The sequence below is a fragment of the Anser brachyrhynchus genome, assembly GCF_964034855.1.
Source record: "Anser brachyrhynchus genome assembly, chromosome: 15".
NCBI lineage: Eukaryota > Metazoa > Chordata > Aves > Anseriformes > Anatidae > Anser > Anser brachyrhynchus.
In genome coordinates, this window is record NC_137733.1 from 13705244 (window position 1) to 13726709 (window position 21466).

Below are 21466 nucleotides of genomic sequence, written 5' to 3' on the forward strand. Positions count from 1 at the left end.
TAAAGTACTAATATTTTCTTTGAATTTAAATAGCACTTATCATCCAAGGATCCCAAAGCAATTTACTATTATTAATAATAAGGCCTGATTCATATCTAATGCTTTTCATCAGTATTCCTCAAAAGTCTTTACCAAGGTGCATGTCATTAATTCCAATATCAAAATGAGGAAATAGATGCGCAGAAAGATAAAAGTGATTAGCCTAAGATCACTTAGTTAGAATCTGTGGCAGAAACAAGGTTAGAAATTGCATTTTGTAATTCCCAATCCCATGCTCTTCTCACTTAACAAAATTGACTCCTATGCAACACAAGGATAATTATTTTACAGAATTTTTGAGAACTGTCAAATACTTTCTATTAAAAATACCTCAGTATCTGTCATTGTTAGGCGACAATGGTGTAATACAGTAAGGCAAAAGCACTTAACAGATCAAAGCTGATCCTCACTGGTCTGTTAAAAGATGATTGTCAGCAATGATTGTGACCTGATCTGGGTAATAAACGTGAAGACCAGCTGTACTGATTCTGCGTGATCAGTGAAATCTGAACACGTGGCCTGTTAGAATATATTACCTTGAGTTTGGTGTGTTCCCATCTGGAAAGCCATCCAGTATTTTGGAAAGAGTAGCTCTTTTCTCCCTGAACTTTCTGATCGGTAATCCTTGGCATCTGACACAGGTTCATTAGGCATTTTTTATTGAAACAGCTAATCAGAGGGTCAATTCAATAAATAAGCAAGTAAATACAATAAAGCGAAGAATGAACATTGTAGGTAGATTCCATTGTAGACAAAATATTTTGTGATGGACCATCAAGTGAACTGTGGATACTAGAGCCGGCGTGGTGTCCACAGGAGCACTGAGCAATGTGTCCTACTGCTAGAGAGAAAGGACAGCTCTTGCTTTAGGTCCTCTTAGCAGAAAGCAGTCGCACACACACAGATATTAGTTTTCAGGCTGGGTACAGCTATTTTTGGTGATACAGAATCATACTCCCTCATTCGCATTTTCCTGCTAATAATAATGTGTAGTAGAATATCGGTTTTCAGAAAGTATTTGAATCAGCTAATTTTTTGCAACATATTTCCTTCTTTTTTTTTTTTGTGTTGCTGGACTGCATTGACTCGTACCAACCAATTACAGGAGAAATAGATATTCCTAAGTTCATCATAGTGCTATTTACTTGCAAGAGATGGCTAGCACACAATGAAGCTTTTTGGCAGAATCTAAAGACTACATTAGAAATTATAGGGCAGAGAACATAAAACCGAAGAATAAAATGCTGGAAATTACCTAATGAGTAAAGAAAAGCACCAGTGACCAGAATTTTTATGGGTGTAATTCTCATCAATGTTAATGGGAATTGTTGATATAAACTCCATCTCTGTCCTCTACCTTCCCATTCTCTCTACACATACTGCCATAAGTTGAAATTGCCAAGTATGAGTAAAGTATTGGGGAAGAAACATTCTTATGTGCTATTGAAGTGTTTGCATTCTTATTTGTAAGGATTTACAAGCAATTTTTAATTGGTTTTAATCAGTGTTGAGAAGGAAATGACTACTGCTCAGGCTGCAAATTTTGCAGATAAAGGGCCCATTTCAATATGTCATGAAAATGAAGTCACAGTGTATCACATGAAGCAATATTAAAATGTTAATATTAAACCTTTGGGGCAAGAGGTTACTTTGGTTCAGGAGGCTGTCAATCTGTGTCTTCTCTGTTGACCCCAGCTGGTCTGATCTGACTGTAGAAGATTGCCCCATGGAGGTTTCAGCCCAAGTCTCAGCCAAGTCTCAAATTCCAGCGTAATCCCTTTTCTCCCCTGGTTTTCCTCAACGATCCACAGATCCACGTGCAGTCACAACTTTCTGCTGCAGCTCGTTGCTGGGGAATGGGGAGAGACGTGATGTTTGCATGGCTTCTGTGCTCTGCTGCTGGTACCAGTGGGGCCGAGTGATCTGGTACAGCACACGCAGCGAGGACTGCCGGTGCCTCAGTTGTATTAGCTCCCTGTCATTGTTCGGTATCATTCATGTTTAGGATGATGATAATTTCAGGGTATAACCTATCATTAGTACAAACTTTCAAGCCTCTCATAAAGATAAGGGAGAGAAGAGTTACCTTTGATACTGAGTGAAATGATGCTCTAGATAAAAATGTGCAAATAGCCCCTGTGGTGAGTGTGCTTTTTTTTATGTGTATATAAGAGGTGCTTTAAGACATGATGATTTTGAATGTGATGTTTATATACAGGCTATACACCAGGCAAATATGAGAATGGAAAGAATAAAAGGTGAGAAAACGTCACCAAAAACTAGGTTGAATACTCCCTGAAGGGTTTGGTTGATGTAAGGAGGACAGCAAGGAACTGATTCTCCTCTTTCTTGTACCACTTTAACTTGATTATTCTTGTTCGAGTTAATTTGTCATTTGATAAGGAATGTTTTTGAACTTGCTGTTGTTTGAGGTCTGGCAGTTATAAGGAAAGGCAGCTTTTGAAGCACCCTGTGTATGTTCTGTATATAGGGCTGCGGATGAGAATCAGTACTGGGATGTGATAATACTATGTGACTGTGGATGAGTGTAGGTCACAATTTTTTATAATTATATTTTAATACAAGTCACCGCCATTCAGCTGATATTGCTGAAGCATACTGGACTAACTGATATTTCTGTAAAAATTCTGCCTTGTTCCATGGAAAGCTGATGACGTTAAAGTAAACTTACAAAAGTGAAATAAAAGATTAGAGGGTGGGGATAGCTAGAGGATCGCTTCTGTTATCCTGCTTCTGAAGTACTTCTATTCAGCAAATGCGCTGAAGAAACAAGACCCACAGTCTCCATGCTATTTGTTTGCTTAGGGTGAAGTCATCTTTGTTAAAACCCCCTGACAACTGCTGATCCTTCCCAGGCGTGCCCTCCGGTCCCTCACCTACCCATCACCACCACAGAGTGCTCCTAATTGATGCGCTAACTTTTACCCTGCACAGATGTAATTTGGTAGGTTTGGGGTTAGTGTTTTGAAACTACGGGAGCTTGTTCGAGCGTGTATTGCACTTCTCCCTGCAGTACATAACAAATGCATGGCTATTAAGCCAGGGTGGTTTCTAAAGAGAAAGATATAGTGTGTGTGTTTGGGCACTGGGGAGAAACATAATGCTTGGGGATTCTCAAATCAGAGAAGCAGCAAATGCTTGCAGGTTGCTGTGACAGGCTCTGCAGATGACAAGAACACCAGCTCCAATGAAACCTTGCCACCATCATTTGTGGAAATCCTGATTACAAATTTCTACACGAAGCCCTTGCTGTGAACATTCATAGATTAAACTAGACAGCTCCTTTTCGAGTTTTACTTCATCTTTGCTGTGTTTGCTCCTGGGGCCATCTACAGCACATTTTCTGAGATTTAGAGAAAGAGTGAAAAATTACAGTGCATGTAGTGCCATAGGAACATTCTTCAAGATACTGATTTTATGAAAAAGGAGAGAGGATGGATTGAGCACCAGTCTGGTTATAATTGTAACCACAATATTTTTCAAACTAGGGGCTATTTGTTGTGTCCTTGAACCAGACTGATTGTTTTTATGAAGCTTTATGTTAACTATTAAAACTATTTTAATATTTCTTGGTCTAATTAGATTCTTCTAGCGATGGCAATTAAGCAAAAGGCTTTCAGTCAGTTATATTGGTGGTAGATCAAAGTCTTGCAACAGTGCTAAAGTTAAATGCTGTCACCAGCACTAATCAAAAAATTATGTGCATTACTTATTGCATAGTTTGCATATCACTTGTAATCCACAATTGTCCTAATTGTGCTACAAACTTCAATGTAGGGAATATTTTACTTTCTTTTCTATACAGTACCAGGTACTTCTGTAATTACATTTTTAGCAATCTGGCTCATAACAAATTACACAGTAGCTCAAGGGGTGAAATGAAAGAGGGCTCTGTATCTGACTGAACTTTTGTGTGGACTTTTAAATAGCTGCATAATATGTGCTTATTAACATTAACTCTAGAGACAGAATTGTGTGGAAAATTAAAATTATATAATGCAGTGCCATTTTCTGTTCAATCTCAGATGGTACTGCTTGGATCCCAAAATAGGATCCAGGGCACAAATTCTGTACTAATTCTGAAAGAAATATGTTGTTCCTTTCTGAATCTCTTACTGTAGCTGCGATATAGTTGCATTTCATTTTATACAGGTCAGTTAGATGGACACGAGTAAGATTTATTTTGCCTTTGCCATTAGTAACAGGTGTGTGTGTGTGTGTTTTTTAATCAAGAGTTTCTGAAAGATGTTCTTTTATGTTGTCATCAAAATATTTACAATACTGTGAAATTATTTCAGAAGTTGTTCTGGGCCTTTTGTATCTTCAGTACCGATATTGTAAAGTATGTACCAAAATAGTCTGATAAGGCAAACTTTAATTGTTTTTTATACAACTAGAAATGAAGTAAGAAAGTGGCTAGGAACTTTCTAGCATCGTTAAGCTAGGAAGAAAGGTTCATCGTTTATGGCTGCTAGCCAAAACCTCGGAGTTCACAGGCTGAGACAGTGACCTGACTTGGTCATGAGAGTGGGAAGCAGATTCTCTTTCCTCCCAGGGTACATCAATTCAAACCTGTGGCTTCAGCTTGATTCTGGGAATAGAAGTGTGCAAGACTCTCTCTTCTCAGCACCTGGGGGAGAAAATTTAATATACACTTCAGTATACTGGCAACTCTGAGAGCATCAGGTGGCAGACAACAGTGAGAGGAGCCTCTTGTTTTACACTTCTGTGGAAGTTCACTTTCATTGCGAAAACTGGGCAACCTTTATCGTAAATGATAAACACGCAGGAGCTATTTTTGACCAAGTCCATATCGAATGTTGTATTTTTTACCCAGACCACATCTCTCTTTAGCATAATGAGGATTTGCCAATCTCACTGTGTATATTTGTCCATTGTATTGAGTTGTCCACCTTTTCACTCTTTTTAATCAAAATGTTGATTCTTCTTCTTTTTGGAGATATAATTATACTTTTTCTTATTCTCTCATATTTACTTGTTAATATCAGATAGAAGTTAAGCCTATTATTCTATTTATAGATACTCCTAAAATATATGCCCTAAATTATATCTTGTACTTAGATGAACTGTGAGGTAAAAATTTCTTTGAAAGCAAAATAAGAGGAGATTGGTTTAAAAAAAAAAAAAAAGGGCATTCAGAAGCTGAAAAGCTGTCCAAGAATGCTGTTAATTTTTCCTAAAAATAGCAATGGAAGAACTGTTTGTTTCTGTGCTGTAGGGAAATGCCACGCATGCTATGTGACTGCCTCTGTGGCGCTGTGCTGCATCAGCAGCTTTCTACGGAGTGTGCAGAGCTTTGTGTCTGTGTTCTGCAATTCTGCACATTGTTTGCTGGCTTGTTTTTTCTTACATCTTTAAAGGCAAACAAAACAAAAACAGACACCATACTGTGGTGTTACTTCCCAACAATAGTGTTTCATAGCTACCTTCTATAGAAAAATGTTTTTCCAGCAGTTACGGGCGCCCAAATTGTTCTCTGCCTACAAAGGCGTCGTCTGTTTTCTGGTAAACTGACTTTGCTTGTAGTAATTGTCGTGTAATAGTCACTGAAATATGGGCCTATAGGAATGAAAACTTCCAATTCCTTAATTTTTTTCACAACAATTTCTGTGTTGTATAATTAACGTGTTTCAGTAAGTTTCTTCATGTCACCTCAGTCATGTTTCACCTCTGATACTTTATTTGCTAGCTGTTTTTGCATCCATTTTAAAACTGTGGTCCTGTGTTTCAGCCCTTTCCAAGGTCTTTCTTCACTGTACATTTCTTCTCTTGACCTTTTCTGATCCTCTTTGTTTTCTCAATACCCAAAAACTGAAGGAAGACTGGGGAATTTTGTAAGTCTTACGACGCTTTGAGAACACTGTTTCTCCAAGATGCTTATTTTTATCAAATTTATTTAAAAGCTGATACTATGTGGAGACATTTCATCTGATCTTTTACGTTTTGCTATTGTGCCTTAACACCCTTTCTAATAATACAAGGGGTGTTAATCTCCTTTGATGCTTTGGTGCATACCTTCCTTGAAATCTTGACAGCTTCAGCTGCTTGGACAACATCATCACTTGATTTCTCATCAATCTAATCATTCTTTCAGAGAACCCCCACTTTAGCCCAATTTCAGCTTTCCTGGGGTATCTTTTTTGCCCTTTCTCTTAATGTCTTTTATACGTATCAACTATTTATCAGCAACATTTGACAACTCAGATTTATCTTGCCATAGCAGTTCTTCCAGATCCTGCCACACCTTTTCCTCTCATTCTTTTCCAATTTCCCTGGAGAACATAAACATGCTGCTTGTCCCAGGGGGTGTCATTGCCTAGGAATTATTTACTCTGCCATCTTTCTAGACCCTCACATTTATGTTGTATCTATTATTTAGAAATTTGTCTTACTTAATCCTCCTGTGATGATACAGCCTTTCCAAGAAATCTATAACTCTTGTCCAAGCTCTCAACAACTCGTATTTCAATTACTGCAATGTCTCGTCTTTTTTTTTTTTTTCTCTAAAGAAATGTGGTCTTGCCTTGATTGTATCACTTCAGAACACTGCTCTTGGCTATTGCTTTGACGTTTACACTCGTGTTTCATGTCCTACAGTTGTCTTCCCCATCCCCACTTTTGAGGTGGTTTATGGCCTCTTTCTTATCCCCAAGGCAGCAAGGAGACATCAGCTCCTGGCTCCAGTCAGTCATTTGCCAGCCTGTTACCTTCTCATTCTGTTTTTGAACAGGCACACCTGTGTTCATTCCTGTGCTGCTCCTGACTTATACCTGAGGAAAAAAAACATTGTGCAGAGCTGCCTCATTATTACTACAAAATGCCTTCTGGAAGCATTTCTGTGCTGGGATGCCTACAAGAAACTTTGAGCATGATCTGGCAGTTAATAAGCTGTCAAATGTAGTTGAATAATTTCCTTCTGCTTTCTCATGTGGCTGTATCATCTTTGGGAGGGGGACCTTTATCTTATACTTGCACTGCAAGATCTTTGAGATGGGTACAGTCTGTTTTATTTGGTTTGAACTGTTGACTTCATGAAGTCCTCGTCCATGCCCTTGACAAGACTCTGTTCCAGTTTAAGTCTACTCGGTGCCTTTAGGCTGAAATTTCCATGATTTGGAGAGCACAAGTGAGAAAATGTCTCATATATATACAGCTTGCTTTCCTTCAAATCCATAAATTCTCTGCAAATCCCACCAATACAATTTCCTTGTTTTTTAAGGCTTGTGATTGAAATGAAGTCTCTTTTATCTTTGCATTCTCATGTTCCTAAAGCCTTTCTTTCCCTTTTTAATCTAGTGTCCAAGAATGGCTAGATGTGCTACTTAACACTGTGAATTTATTTTGTTCATCTTTACACACATATTTCTTGATATTGTGTAGCTCTGAGCGCAGACCTATATTTTTCAGATTTCTTGCGTTTACCTTCTAAAATATTTTCTGGTGTTTTATCTGATGGAACATTATGTAAAAATATGAGTTGAATAAATTGTGTACAAAAGTAAAGAGAAAATATGAGACTATGACAGACTGCAAACAGAAGTTCACCAATTTAACTGAATTTTTACAATTCTATAACTCAAGAAATGCCTTGGATCTCAAAACTGAGAGGTTTTGAATAGCTTCATAACAGCATCTAATTGCTCTAGCTATTTATAAAAAAAGAGAAATTGTAAAACATAGAAGTTCAAAAGCTAGCTATTGCACATGCCCAACAATCTTTTTCAACAATAATTTCATAACGATTTTTAGCTTGAGGACTCTGTGCTGTGCATTTGTAGCCGCCAAATTGACACGATGGAGTGTAACAGCTCCAAAGGAGCTATTACAGTCTGTTGGGTAATTAAAAGCTAAATGGAACGTTGAGAAATGATCCATACAATTGGATTGGCTAATTTCTTCACTTTTGTAGATTTAAGTTGCTCAAGATGATGTTATCATTTTTTTTTAAGTGGGTTCCTATTGTTTAAACCACCATGAAACCAAATTCAGCCTGACTGTGATGTTAAGGAAGATGTCAAGTTTTTTTGGTTTCATGAATTTTCTATATATTATTTTCATCCCATGAAATACTTCCACACTTTTGTTGTCATTTGAGCTCATATTTTATTTGGAAATTCCTAAGGAATATGACCCAAATTACTTGCCCGTATGAACACTACAGGGGCAGAGCAAAGATAATTGAGTTTCCTTTGGTGTGGGCATACCTGCAGCCACAGCACAGGCATTCAGGGACATTCCCTGTGCAGTTCCAGTGTACGCTGCAGACTTGGAATGGGCTGCAAATTGGAGAGGCAGCTCTGGTATCCTCCCTGCTACTTGCTTTTGTTGCTCAGTCTAGCTCTAAATGATTGTGACACTAAAAGGTGTGTTTATTGAAAATGTTTCCAGAGATATTGGGGCATTCCTTTTGATGACAAATTTCTTATTTTGAAGCTATATAAACATATGCAATAATCTGATTTGACCTTCTGTATCTAACAGGTCATCATACTTTGCTGAGATATCCTGCAGTGAGCACACCATCAAAGTACTTCAGTCTTTAAGTGATTAATTTGGAATGTGTCATAGGAATAGATCAAGAGACACCAAAGTACATTTGAGGACCCTCCAATGACAAGAAACTAATTACATGAAATTTATGCTACAGATTCTTTTGTTGTAAGACTTTGGCTGATTTTTCCATCCTTTTGTTTAAGTAGGTGTAGACAGAAGTTCCAACTTTATCAGTTCTCAGTCAAGGTATTGGAATAGTGAGACGACAGTTTTCATTTTCAAAAATCAATTTTTAAAAGAAAATTCAGGTCTGTTAGAAGTTAATTTTCCAGCTGCTCTTTTTGACCAAGACAACACAAATATATGGTAATAGAACTTGTGTTGCAAACATTTACTCTAGAGAGCTGTCTCAGGGGATGAATGAAAGGTAATCATGGCACCAGCAAGGAAAATTGATCTTAATGCTATCACAGTTACAGTTACTACCTTAGCAATATTAAAGCTTGTTGACAAATTAGTGAAGATCTCCAAAAGAAAAGAAAGAGAACGAGGGTTTTGAGTGGTGCCATTGGGCAGGTTAAAACACATTTCTTCAGTTGTTCAGCTGGCTGATACTTTCTTAGCCACAAAATAATGGTGTAATATGAACTCTGGAATGTACCCTTTAGTTTGACATACGCATATGAAGTTTGCATATATATAGTTAATATAATTGCAACAGTGATTCTCAAACTCTTTTGTCCATAGGAGAACAGATAAATGCAGTGAGCAGATCTAGTCTGATCTCCCTTTCAACTGTTTTGACTTCATTTTTATTTCATTGTAACCCATGAACCTTTGGTTGGAAGTCAGATTTATACCTTAACATAAGACCTGTGGTACTGTGCCCTGACTTTAATGATTCTGCTGTCACATTCCAAACGTGACCCTTTCTGGAGCAACCTTGTTGGGTCTTCACCAGCTTTTCCCCTTGGGAATTCCTCTATGGTGAAGCATGCACTTGTGGTTTTAGCCTGAAAACTCCAACAAGCAGCAGTGTTCATCAGTTTCTTCTCAAATCACATTCCAAATAAATCTTGTTTTTTGCCAGGTGTTACTCATTCAGCAAACCATTCCTTCACTTCTGGATGAGAGCATTTCTTTGTGAGATGCAGTCTGCATGAGTGCATTTATATACAGATACAGATATGCACCAAATCCTAAAATAAATTTGTCTCCCGAATGAAATGGATCTGTACCAAAATATTCTGCCTGAGGATCTGACCCACTATGCCTATATTTAGTAGTGCAGTTTTAAACCTGTACACAGGCACAGCACAAATCTTGGCTTATGTACCAGGGTCCGTGTCTGCACATGAGAACGAACATTGTTTTGTGAGTACACGTTTGACAAGTCTATCTTTTAAGTGGGGATTGGAAATGCAGTTCCAAGATTCCCATTAATAGATGCTAAAATAATGACTACATGAAATGTTTTATTAGTACACAGGTGGGCAGATGTGGTAGACGAATTGGTGTCAGGTCAGCTTTGGTTATTTTTGGATGTTTCCAGTTCTGCATGTCCAAAGAAATGTCCTAGGGAGATGGATTTCCCTGAGATAAGAATGGGTTGATTGTGATTCTTAAAATCTAGTGAATCTCCAACGTGAGAATGCCTTTACTCTCTAATCTGTTTTCTGAAGGAACCACACCAAAGTATCAGCAAATGCTTTAGATATATTAAATGGTTAAATCTTAGTTTTATTCCAACCAAAATCTTAACTTCTGTAAGAATAAATAGTTTTGAGGAGCTTGCTTTAGGATTGCTTGCTTATAGTTAATTCTGAATTATCATCAGGTGTTGCTTACTCCCTCCAATGAGTAACTGCTCCTACAGCTTTATGCCTCCTAAGTAAGCAGTTCTTGCAGGCTGTTGTCAGTTCATTTTGTGGACCTGTCTGCCTTAACTCTACCTGGTGGAGGGCTGTGTCATTTCCTTTTTATTGATTCTAGGGTCCCCTGAGACACACTCAACTTTGTAATTCAGCAGTAAGTGTTCTGCAGCTCCATTAGGGTTTCCACAGAACAGCCTATTTCTATTTTATTAGTCTGCGATAAGCTACATATTTTTGCTGATCCGTAGGTTGGACACTTCAAATAGGCTTCGTGGTGATGCTGCCGGAACTGCACTTGACAGGTACTTTTCAATGTGTCTGGAGTTAGCTTGGTTTAGTATCATTTCAGACAGCTATTCTAGCAAAAATTATGCTGCAACACAGGCTACCAGTTAGACAATCCATATTTCAGGATATAACAATGTTAGGTGTGCATTCAAACTTGTTAAAACTCTCTTTGACTGTAACTGCATTTAAAAATGGTTCCAGCCACAGTTACAAGCCCCAGAGGGAACAGGGCTTCACTGTCTCCTTCCTCCAGGACAGCGCACACTATCTGCTTTCCGTGTTCTTGCTAGCCTACAGAATAAATGGTGAATTAATCTTCTGTGACTGAGAGAAACTTATGGTACATGAAATTTAGAATGCTGTCCGGACCCTTTCAAGGAGGCTTCCATCTTTTTCAGACCTCAGGCTCTAGAAAAATTGAACCAAAAGAATATATGTTGTACCTCTGACAGAACTCCTGTTGTTAACTATTTCTCATCCTTTAATTTCTCTGAGTCAGTAACCTGGTGCTGATGCAGTCCAGTATTTTGCTCAGAAACCTATTCTGGGGAATGCTGCACCTGAACTGCTGAGCCAGTCACCTTCATGAACGTGATTGTGACCTTGAATACATGCTTGGCTGTAACTTCTGTTTCAGTAAATTCTTACTCCTCCATCTACGTTGTTTTCCTTTCCCTACCTTAACCCCCTGGCAAAGCTGTTTGTTTAGATGGGGAAGGACAATCTCACCAGTAAGTAACGTGCTTGTCTAATTCTTCAGTCTTGCTAATCACAAAAGTTGTAATTTTAAACCTGACTGGTGGTATCAGAAGGCCAACTGCATGCTGTTAGGTGGGTCAGGACCTGCAAATTCCAGTATCCAAATTTGACCTTTGGCAATTGACTCTGTGCAGTTTTATTCCCCATCTTTTCTCCTTAATTACAGTTGCAGCTGTGTCTAGCTGCTATTACAAGGAACTGAATTAGAAAAATGAAAGAAGTTATTCCATGGTGCTTTGGCTCTAGAAGTAGCTATTTAACCCTGTGATTTTGTTAGAGCCATGCATGAAATCTCTGCCTCTGATGTCTCTTCTGTCATATGTGCTTATAATGCTGAGGAAGAACACTCTCAAAATGATGATAAAGGGAAAGCTTCAGAATTGTGATAATTTTGACACATCATCACTATGATTGACATGATAAATAAGTCAGGTCATAAGGAATAATGCAGTTCTAAATCCCCAACCACATAAGCTTGCTGAGAGGGAAAAAAGGGTCTATTAAATTTTCTGTATAGAGATTGCAGTCAGTGGTGCATAAACAATACATTCTATAGCAACCTGTTCATTGCTCAAGTTGTTATTGGCAGGCACTGTGGCATTTCTACAGTCATTAAAAGAAGCTATCACTATTAATCTCCAGTCTCAAGGCAGGTTTAACCTGAAGCTGATCATCAAATAACGCTAACATATATTTGTGCTTTGCTGAACGTGCCCTTTCATCTTTGGATGCCTTTTCGGTAATGTTGTAAGAAGGGCTGAGAATTCTAGCCTTCATTATAAAAGTTTGCAGGTTAATAATATATCTCTTCCCCTTAAATCAGGGGCACTCATGGAGGGGAGGAGTTCTTATGAAACTGCACAGCTTATTCTATGCATACCCCACATTCAGGGTGTTGCTTACTCTCAGTTTCTCATAGTCATTGATCAGGTTGATTAAAAAGTAAAATGCCTAAAACTGACCATATATATATAGCTGTATACATGTATGTTCAGTGAGACAGCTCAGCATGAGCTCTGTCAGTGGTCAGAGAAATACTCAGTGGTCAGAAAAATGGCTGGAGATGTCTGGAGATCATCCAGATCAAACTCATATTAATGTTCCTGCCTTGGAAGGAATAGTTTGTTGATGGATTGCTGAATCATGTCTTCAGAGATATGCCAAAGACTAATGTATTAACTAGTACCATATTTACTGTGTCTCTTTTCTTTCTTAAGTGGCCTGTGGGACTTAATCCCTGCTTGTGGATACATCTGTAGTTACAAGACCCCTGGGAAAGGGGTCATACAGATGAATTCATCAAATTGTTTCGTTAGAAAATGGTCCTTGAAAGAACTAAAAGAATCAAAACATTTTGATTCATCTTCTCTTTCGCCTCCCCTTCCTCAAGGAAAATTACTTTCCTCTGGGAAATACAGGAATCTGTCACCACAGACAAATGGGAAACTGTGTTTCATAAAGGTTACTGAGAGAAAATTGAATTTATTTTTCATTCTTTCTAAAGAGATAGTCATATCCCTTCTCAAATATCCCTTAACATCCTCTCAGAAATGGGATGACATCTGTCGTTTAAGCTCTCTAAGTACTCTTGTCCCAGTTCCAACTTTTGGTTGTGGTAAGCGAGTGATTAGGGAGAAACCAACTCATCCTAAGTTACATCCTCAGAAGCCATTTCAATGTGCAAATGAAAAATCTGAATTTCAACCCAGGAGACTTCCCTCATATAAATTATCTTTGAATCATGTAGTGCTACTAGTATACGCAGTTCACCACAGATATACCGGTGGCCCTACCCATGTAAACTGTTATATCCAGCGTGCTCATCCAGCTGCTGACAGTGAAGCACTCAAAAGATAAGCAAAGCAACAGCAGTTTCCCCAGCATCTCATTTTGTCACTTTGGTTGGTAGGCTATCATCAATTACAATGAGTGACGTAGACTGGAAAAATAAATGTAAAATCACTAGATTTGGTGACCAGGTCACCCAGGCAAAGTCCCAAGCTTAAATGCAGCTCCCAAGTCGTGGAGACCCTGGGTGTAACTTCTCACAGCGTGCTCTGCTGCGGCTCTCTTAGCTGAGCTGTTTTTCCAGCACTTTGATCCGAGGTTACACAGCTGTATTGTATCAGAGCTGACCTCAACCTCAGGCAGCAACAGCCAGGAGGAAGCTGCCGAGCCTGCTGGTGTGCTCCAGGCCTCAATTTGGCCTTTTGGCACCGCTGGCCCATGTTTCTGTCAGGGGTTGAGGCTCCTCCAGCTGCTCCGTGGAAGTAACTAGCAGCCAGGAGTCAACTTTGAGTGTTTGATGCTGACTGCTGCTTTGTTTGTAGGAAAACTGGGAAGGGAAAGAGCTGATAGTTTGCATCTTGGAAGGACTCGGCTCAGATGTCCGAGAAGAGAACAGCAGTCCTCCTGCACCAGGCACCATTACTGGCTCAGTCTCAGGGCAGGGTAGGCCATGAAGTCAAGTCCTTGCTGTCGGCAGAACTGCACGCCTGCCACATTTGTGTTCTGCAGTGTTTCACACTTCATTTTGGCCTTTTATTTTGAAGTATGTTGTATATATACAAAAAAGTACAGAAGAAAGACATGGCAGAAAATTACTGTAGAGACTGAGGAGCAGGAAAGCAGATTTTTAATTCTAGACTGTAACCTGCTGTTTGAGTGGCCTTAACATACGTTACGAGCAAGGGTTTAGACGTTCATTTGTAATGCTTGATCCAATAGCAGAAGCTCATTTAAATTGGTGTGATGACATGTGCCAGAGTCTGCAGGCAGCTTGAAACAATAATGCTGAGAAATGCAAATTGCCTGTTTTATTCTTGTACCGGCATTGCCAATGATAAAACCAGGGAGAATACTCTGTCTTTTTTTCCGCATCCTGTCAGCTGTTGACCAGAGATGCTGTGAATAACTGCCCAGTCACTGTTGTCTGAAAATTTGCAATAGAATTTAATTTTGATTGCCATATCCCATTAACAAATCTTTCAACCAAGAACAGAGCTGCAAAGGGAATATGAGATGTCAAAATGGCTTCAGAGCTTGCAAGATCCCCATGGATATTGTATAGCATCTTCTTCCAGTTGGAGAGTAGAAAGAAAAGAAGTTCTCCATCATATATTTGAGTATATCCTAAAATGCTGGAAAGGTTGTAATGAACAAGTCAGACTTCTACCTGCTGTAGCCTCGTTTCAGTAATGTTTGTCCTTGCCTCATTTTCACCACATGTAAAATGGAGATAATGGTTCCTACGTCTTCTGTAGAGGTCTCTGGTGTGCTGGTAGAAGCAGTTATTATTTTTCAAGAGCACTTTCTACTTCTTATGCTTTCCAGTGGTAATAAATTGTACTTTTTAATGGTAGGAATGAAGGTTTAGTGCAGAATTAAATCAGCTTTTTTAAATGTTCCACTTTCCCTTTTCGCTGGGTTTTATATTTTCTGTATTTATATGCATAGAGAGGAATCAGAAACAACGGGGAAAAAAATGGCATTTTAAACCAGTTGTTTTAAAGCATTTTCTGGTGATTTTGGTTCTCCCATCTGAGCTAAGAAAAATAGATTTGTTTGCAAGATCCTATTTTTTTTTTTCATGTCTTTTGCGTTGGTTATCAATATTAATTGTTTTGGGCAATACCTGTGGTTCATTGTAAAATATACAATTTTATATCCACCCTGCCTGTATTAAGGGAAAGATCAACCACTTACCCCTTTCAAAGGTTGTTTTGCATAGTTCACAATGATTTACAGGAGATTCTTAATGTCTGTCAGCTATTTGGTCATTTTAAGTCTGATCATAGTTATAAGCCTAAAAGTTATGACCAGACAAAAAAAAATGGGAAATGCAGTTGGCTTGAAAGCTAACACTTCCAAACATTTGGGTGCACGCTAAAGTTAAGGCTTGTAAATTGTTCTATTTACGTTAAAAGCTGAAAACAAAAACAAAAAGCACACCATCCTCCATTTGTGCCCTGTTGCTTGCTGAATTGAGGCTGAGGGGTAAGCAAGGAAAACACCAGCCCAAGGCAATTTCCAGGTTGTTTGAAATAACGTTGCTTTATTAAATGTATAAAATCCTCGTCTAAAGTCCCTGTGCTATGGAGCAGTTGTTTGTGGAGCCCCAGAACGCTGTATGTTACATAGCCCGGACGTGGTACTGGTACCAGTAGATAACAGAACCCGGATGCGATACTGGTACCAGCAACTGCTTCCTCCCAGCAGCACGTCCCCGTGCCTGTGCCTGACCTGAGCACAGCAGCCGAGGTGCTGTGGGTTCCTCGTGTCTCTGCCTGCTGGGCCTTGCCCACGCACCCCTCCAGGTATCGAGCGCTGGCGTGCAGCAACACGCAGTGAAATGCCGGAGTGTGAAGAGCTTTATTTGTAAGTTATGGTGGGCTCTGTTACAAAGCTGCATTAAAGCATTTTGCTGAAATACCAAGTAATCCTTTTCAAAAGCACTAAGTGAAAATGCATTGATTTTTATTTTCTTTCAGCAACTTCAATAGCTCAGGATTATTACTATTTTTGAGAGTGATAGAGAAATGTCAAAAATGCTTCAGTTGTATTTTTATTTTTATATATCCCTTCAGGTTTTGTGGGGGGGTTTTGTTTGTTTTGTTTTTGGTTAAGGCTTTGGAAGGCCGCAGGAGAGGGAAATTTAGTTTATTGCTAAAAGCTGCTTGTATTTTGAGTATTTTCAGAGATCTTGTGGTTCCACATACAACACATTTTATTGTCTTAAGTTTGGTCTATGTTTTAAAATTCTTTGTCTCCTGAATAGCCAAAATGGTCTTGCACACCTAAATCTCTTCTTTGTAATTACTTTTGAAAGAAAGAAAGGGAGAGAAGATAGGTCAATTAGGTTGCACCCACTGTTTTCAGTATCTGTGTAGAGTGGTCATCAGTTGCTTTTTATACTGTGTGGGATTTATTCATGTAGCATTAAATTTCATTGAAGATAGGTGTGGATGCACTGAGTTTACAGAATACCAAAACTCCCAAACTGGACAGAAGTCCCAGAGCAGAACAAGGCAAAACTTGCTCAGGTATGTAGGCTAATGGGCATCCCTTATGGAAAATTCAGGTTGCCAGGTGCCAGCATACAACTAGCTCTTCCCATCTTTGCTTCTGCTTTTATAATATATTTTATATTTTTTAATATAATATAATTATATTTTTAATATAATATAAGACTATTTAATATAATATAAGACTAAACAATGTCGCTGTGTTCTGCCTAATCACACATTGCCAATTAATTTCAAACTGGTAACCTAAGGACATTTTTGAAACTGACTGCACATTTGCAAATGTGGGGGTGAATTTATTTCTTTTTACAACATAAAACAAGATAGATGTCACTTATATGTCAGAAAGAACTAAATTCACGTCTTAGACAAGGAGGGAAGTATATCATATTCTCATTTTATCTCTCATTTCTTCTCCCTAATTTCCCTTATTAACTGTAATTCTGTTGTGACATCTTAGTGTCATATTATGATAATAGAAATTTCAAATAAGCAGCAGCATGAAATGCAAAGTTTTGGGTGAGCTGGGAGACAGGAACAACCTGTAGAAACAAGCTTCTGTTTTTCACTAGTGAAGCAATGAGTCCTTGTCATCTGTAGAAAAGGCTGTTTACTGTCCATACAGCTGAAAACAATGACCCAGCGCTTTTCTGAGAGGGTAAGAAGTCAATGCAAGATCGAAAAGACATCATGCTCTTAAACTCCTCTCTTATCTGGGAGCAGCAGAAAGGAAATCATAAGTACATTAATGCAAGCAGCATTTGTACTGGTCAAGGTACGACTAACAATTTGTTTATAACAATGCTGACACTGCCCATACTGCAGAAATACTAACAAAGAGCCCTGAGTAATAACTTCCCCCTAGATTTCTTTTTACAGTACTTGCAGCATTCTCTGGGCATGCATTTATGTACTGTGTATAAATAGGCAGACAAAAACTTATTCCATCTTCCTGAGAAGAGAGATGCTGTTTTATTCTCACTTCAGAAAATTAAATGCTTATCCATCTGTGGAATTATTTTTGAATGAATAAGTTTGTAGACTTCCTTCAGCCGGGTTATTATTTGCTCTTTTGGAACATTCTTTGCTTTCACAGTTGTTTTGTTCTTGCTACAGAGGAAATAAAGCGATGTGTATTTTTCTCCCTGCTGAGGTCTTAGGCAACCTTATATTATAAAATAACCAAAGATTGATAATCACAAAGGCTGCAAAGGGAAAGCCTCCGCTTTATTTAGAAGAACATCTGTGCTTTAAAGAGGAAGAAAAATTCTTTCTTTTGGTACAATATTATTTCTTTGGATTCTGAGCTCTGCTGTGTGAGTGATTTTGCCCTGCTTTTACATTTTACAGTATTCTAAACATATAAATGAAATTTTATTTGCTTCTGAATCCCTGTGACCTGAACAACACCACTTCTGTTAAGAAGAAAAGGACAAAGTAGCATGATGTGGTCAGGGGGCGTGGAGAACTTCAGACCATATGGAATGGACCCGAGGCCCCTGATAACCTATTTCTCAAAATATTATTTTGACAAGTCATTCCATATGTTTGGTTGAGTTAGCTGTTGGAAGAAGGCTGTGGGGTATCTTCTTGTTTTTCAGATCTGCTCTCTTTATGTAAAGACTTTGAAACAGCAGACCTTTGGGAGCAAGGTAGCAATCTGGATCCCAAAACATGTTTCACATATAAATATATAAATAGAATGCGGCAAGAGTTGACCTTGAGCTTAAAATGCTGCTCAGCGAGTGCATCTCAGTTTGAATAGGAGTTTCAGCAACAAAGAACAAAAGTGCCTGTTTAGTTCAACGTTATAAATATCTGTAGAAGTGCTCTCTTAAGCCTTCACAAATCGTTCCATGTCCGTAGCATCTGGGATCTGAGGACAGATTTTGAAATTTGGGCGATTTTTATTATTTGAAGTTCAAATGTAGTAAATTTTAATCCCTGTTCTTAGAGGGGATTTGCTGGAGAAAGCTTTCATCAACACCTTGCTTATCCAGTAACTGCAAAAATGTATTTGCATGGATTTAAGCTGTCTTGCTCAGATCTATATAAGTACTCTTGTATATGCTTTTTACATAATGACAGCCAATTCGGTGGCCTGTACACATTTACTGGCACCAACTGTCTCTGACGCAGAAGCCCTTGCTTTCATTGTGAAGGAGAAATCAACCGTGGAACACTTTCAGATTTGTCTTTTGCTTATTTTCAGTGAGGACAGATTTAAATTCTTTCATCATCTGGGAAGAGCCCAGATTTTTAATTAAGCAGCCAGATACAGTAGACATCCAAGTATAAGAAAATCTCTAAAATTCAATAATATTTATTATTTTCATGAATTTTCCAGGTATCTAGTAGCATTCTCCTGAATCTAGGTTGATACTAGGAAAACCCAAATTCTGAACTAAATTGAAATTTAGTATTAAATTTAACTTTATTAGGACCGCTTGTCAGATTATCAGTATATATGTGCAAGTGTCTGCTTCCATTGTACTGCTTCACAACATCAGGTTCACTTAAAAGGATGCTACAAAGAAATACATCTTAAAAATTCACATATGATGGATTGTACATACTTGTAGTTCTCTACAAGCACATCCAGTCTTACATCTTCCCAGTAAAAATAGTACTTATTGTTGTCATAAAATAAATTGGGGGGGGGGGGGGGGGGGGGCATTTCCTAAGTAATTTTGCCCCAGGGTCACTGGGGATTCTTGTCTTTATCCTTCTTTTTAAAGTCTGGTAAAGGACAGATAAGAATTGTCATTTTTATCATTTTATTTTTTACTTTGTCTTTTTTTGGTCTTTTTTTTTTTAATCCACAATTTCATTTCTAAGTAGAAGTGTTCAAACTTGTTGTGAGAATGAGAAGAAGCAAATGGACCATCATTTGTGTGACTTTCGTTTGTCTTTTGCCAAAGCAAGGAGTTAAGAAATTATATTAAAAAGAGAAAGCCGCATGTGAAGATGTATTTGAAAATATAGTGTGGCAGCATTTTATTGTCTCCCATTTCTCTTTCTTCCCTGCTGCTTGACAGTAAACCACAAGCTGCTGGTGAGAACTGCAGCGTCTAAAACGCCGGCAGTTCTCTGGTTCATGTAACACAGCCATGTCCCAGTTCAGCGTTCCTTCCTCATTTCTTCTCTCAGCTTTTATCTTTGCAGTGAATTTTGCATTTCTGGACTGTTTGATTAACTGACAGTTCTAGTTTATTTAACAGCCAATTACTAATGAGTGGTTTATTAACTTAATTTACATTCCTTAAGAAAGCAAGTGGTAAATATTGACGTATGTGAAGCAGCAGGTCAGAAGTTCCTTTTTGTCCTCAGCAGGACATGATTCTTGCTGTCTGCTGCAGAAATACAGGGGCAGCAAAGCATTGCTGTCTCAAAGCTGTCTCCCCCCCCCCCCCCAAAAGTGCATGTCTGTTTGCATTTAAAACGATGCTTCTCTTATGATGCGCTAAAGTGCGTCGTAAAAATATACAACCTCTTAAAATCATTTCCACCGATGAGTTATTTTAAAATCTTTTTAAACATAAGCATGTTTCAGAAGATGCAGCTGAAAAGGTTCTGGGTGTTGCCTGCAGGGGCAGCGCTCGCCAGCTGGCTGCGGTGGGCTCCTCTGCTCTGCTCTGCTCTACCTGTGGCTCTTCGCATCGCTTTGGAGATGACTCTGAGGCTAATAGATTCCACTGCTAGACCATGGATTTTTTTTTTTTTTTTTTGCTTTTCCCTTTTAACTGCCTTTGAATAAGATTACACACTATCCACTTGTATAGCCAGTATTAAAGCTATCTGGTGAATTGAAAAGCCACCTGAGCGTTCTTTAGCTAGAATAGCTTGAGGCTCTATATTTTTTAATGTTGAAAGCTCTAATGATGTACTGGATGATAAGTTTCTCGGCAGAAAAAAAACCCTCACTGTGCATGGGGGAAGGTCAGGTCAGTGACAGAGACTGAACTTCCAAATTGCTTTTTGTGCACGAGGAGTTGTGAGACGGGGATTTCAGAGTGTCGGAGCAGAAATTTGGTCCGCTTTTGAAGCGAGCTGCTGAGTCATCACAGGGAGCCATGTTACTAAGCAGTGGCTTAATTTCCTTAAAACTACATGGGACAACACTGAAAATTTATTTCCAAGGTAGACCTAAAATGTAAAGTGGGTTTGTAGCCCTCAGGTAGCAGAAAAGAGGGAGGAATGAGTCTTTTGCAGAGGCTTGCCCACCGATAGCAGTTGCTGGATCACCTGTAGAAAAAGGGCAAAATCAAGAAGAAAGCTACGTGTGCCATCCGTGTCCCAGTCCGTGGAGCAGAACTGGTGCGAGAGAACCTGGAGAGGCTGGTACCGTGCGCCCTGATGGCTGGGCTGCCTCTGCCTGGGCTCGGCACTGTTCCTCCAGCAGCGGCAGCTGTGGTCGGCAGCAGCGCTGGCTGGCTGCACGTCAGCTGTAGGCAGGCCCCCATCTCTAGTTATGCCCAGGGATAAATCCTAAAAACCCTCTACAAGATTTTAGAAGCTTCTCAACCTGTATTTTAGCCTGTTTCATCTAATAAAATATAGAAAGCTCTTCTTTGCTGGAGTATCTACACACAAAAGGGTATAAGTCATCTTGTGGATAGAGTTGAGTTCTCCATTAATCTTTCCCTAGGGCTAAAGCTAACAGCTCTTGCAGTCTGTGTGAAGTCTTTACAAAGGGGGGAAAAAAAGCTGTTACAAACGTGGCTGTTATTTGTTTAAACATTTGGAAACATTTATAGTGTGATGCTAGCTGTTCTTTTTACCCTTGCGCCTATTCTTTTGTTTGTATATATTTCAATGAATCCTTTAAGACTTGTCAGGCAAGAAGAGTTTGGCTTGTTTAGCTAAGTAAAATTAAGACTGTGAAGGAGTATGATTGTTGCCTATAAATACTTTAGGACATAAAAATCACAGAGGGAGAAAAGAGAG

At 38.8% G+C, this 21466-nt stretch overlaps 1 protein-coding gene across 8 annotated transcripts in view; it reads left to right on the forward strand.

Annotated features, from left to right (window-relative positions):
- SDK1 (sidekick cell adhesion molecule 1) overlaps nt 1–21466 on the forward strand; it is a 393578-nt gene that overhangs the window by 207825 nt on the left and 164287 nt on the right. The window lies entirely within an intron of this gene.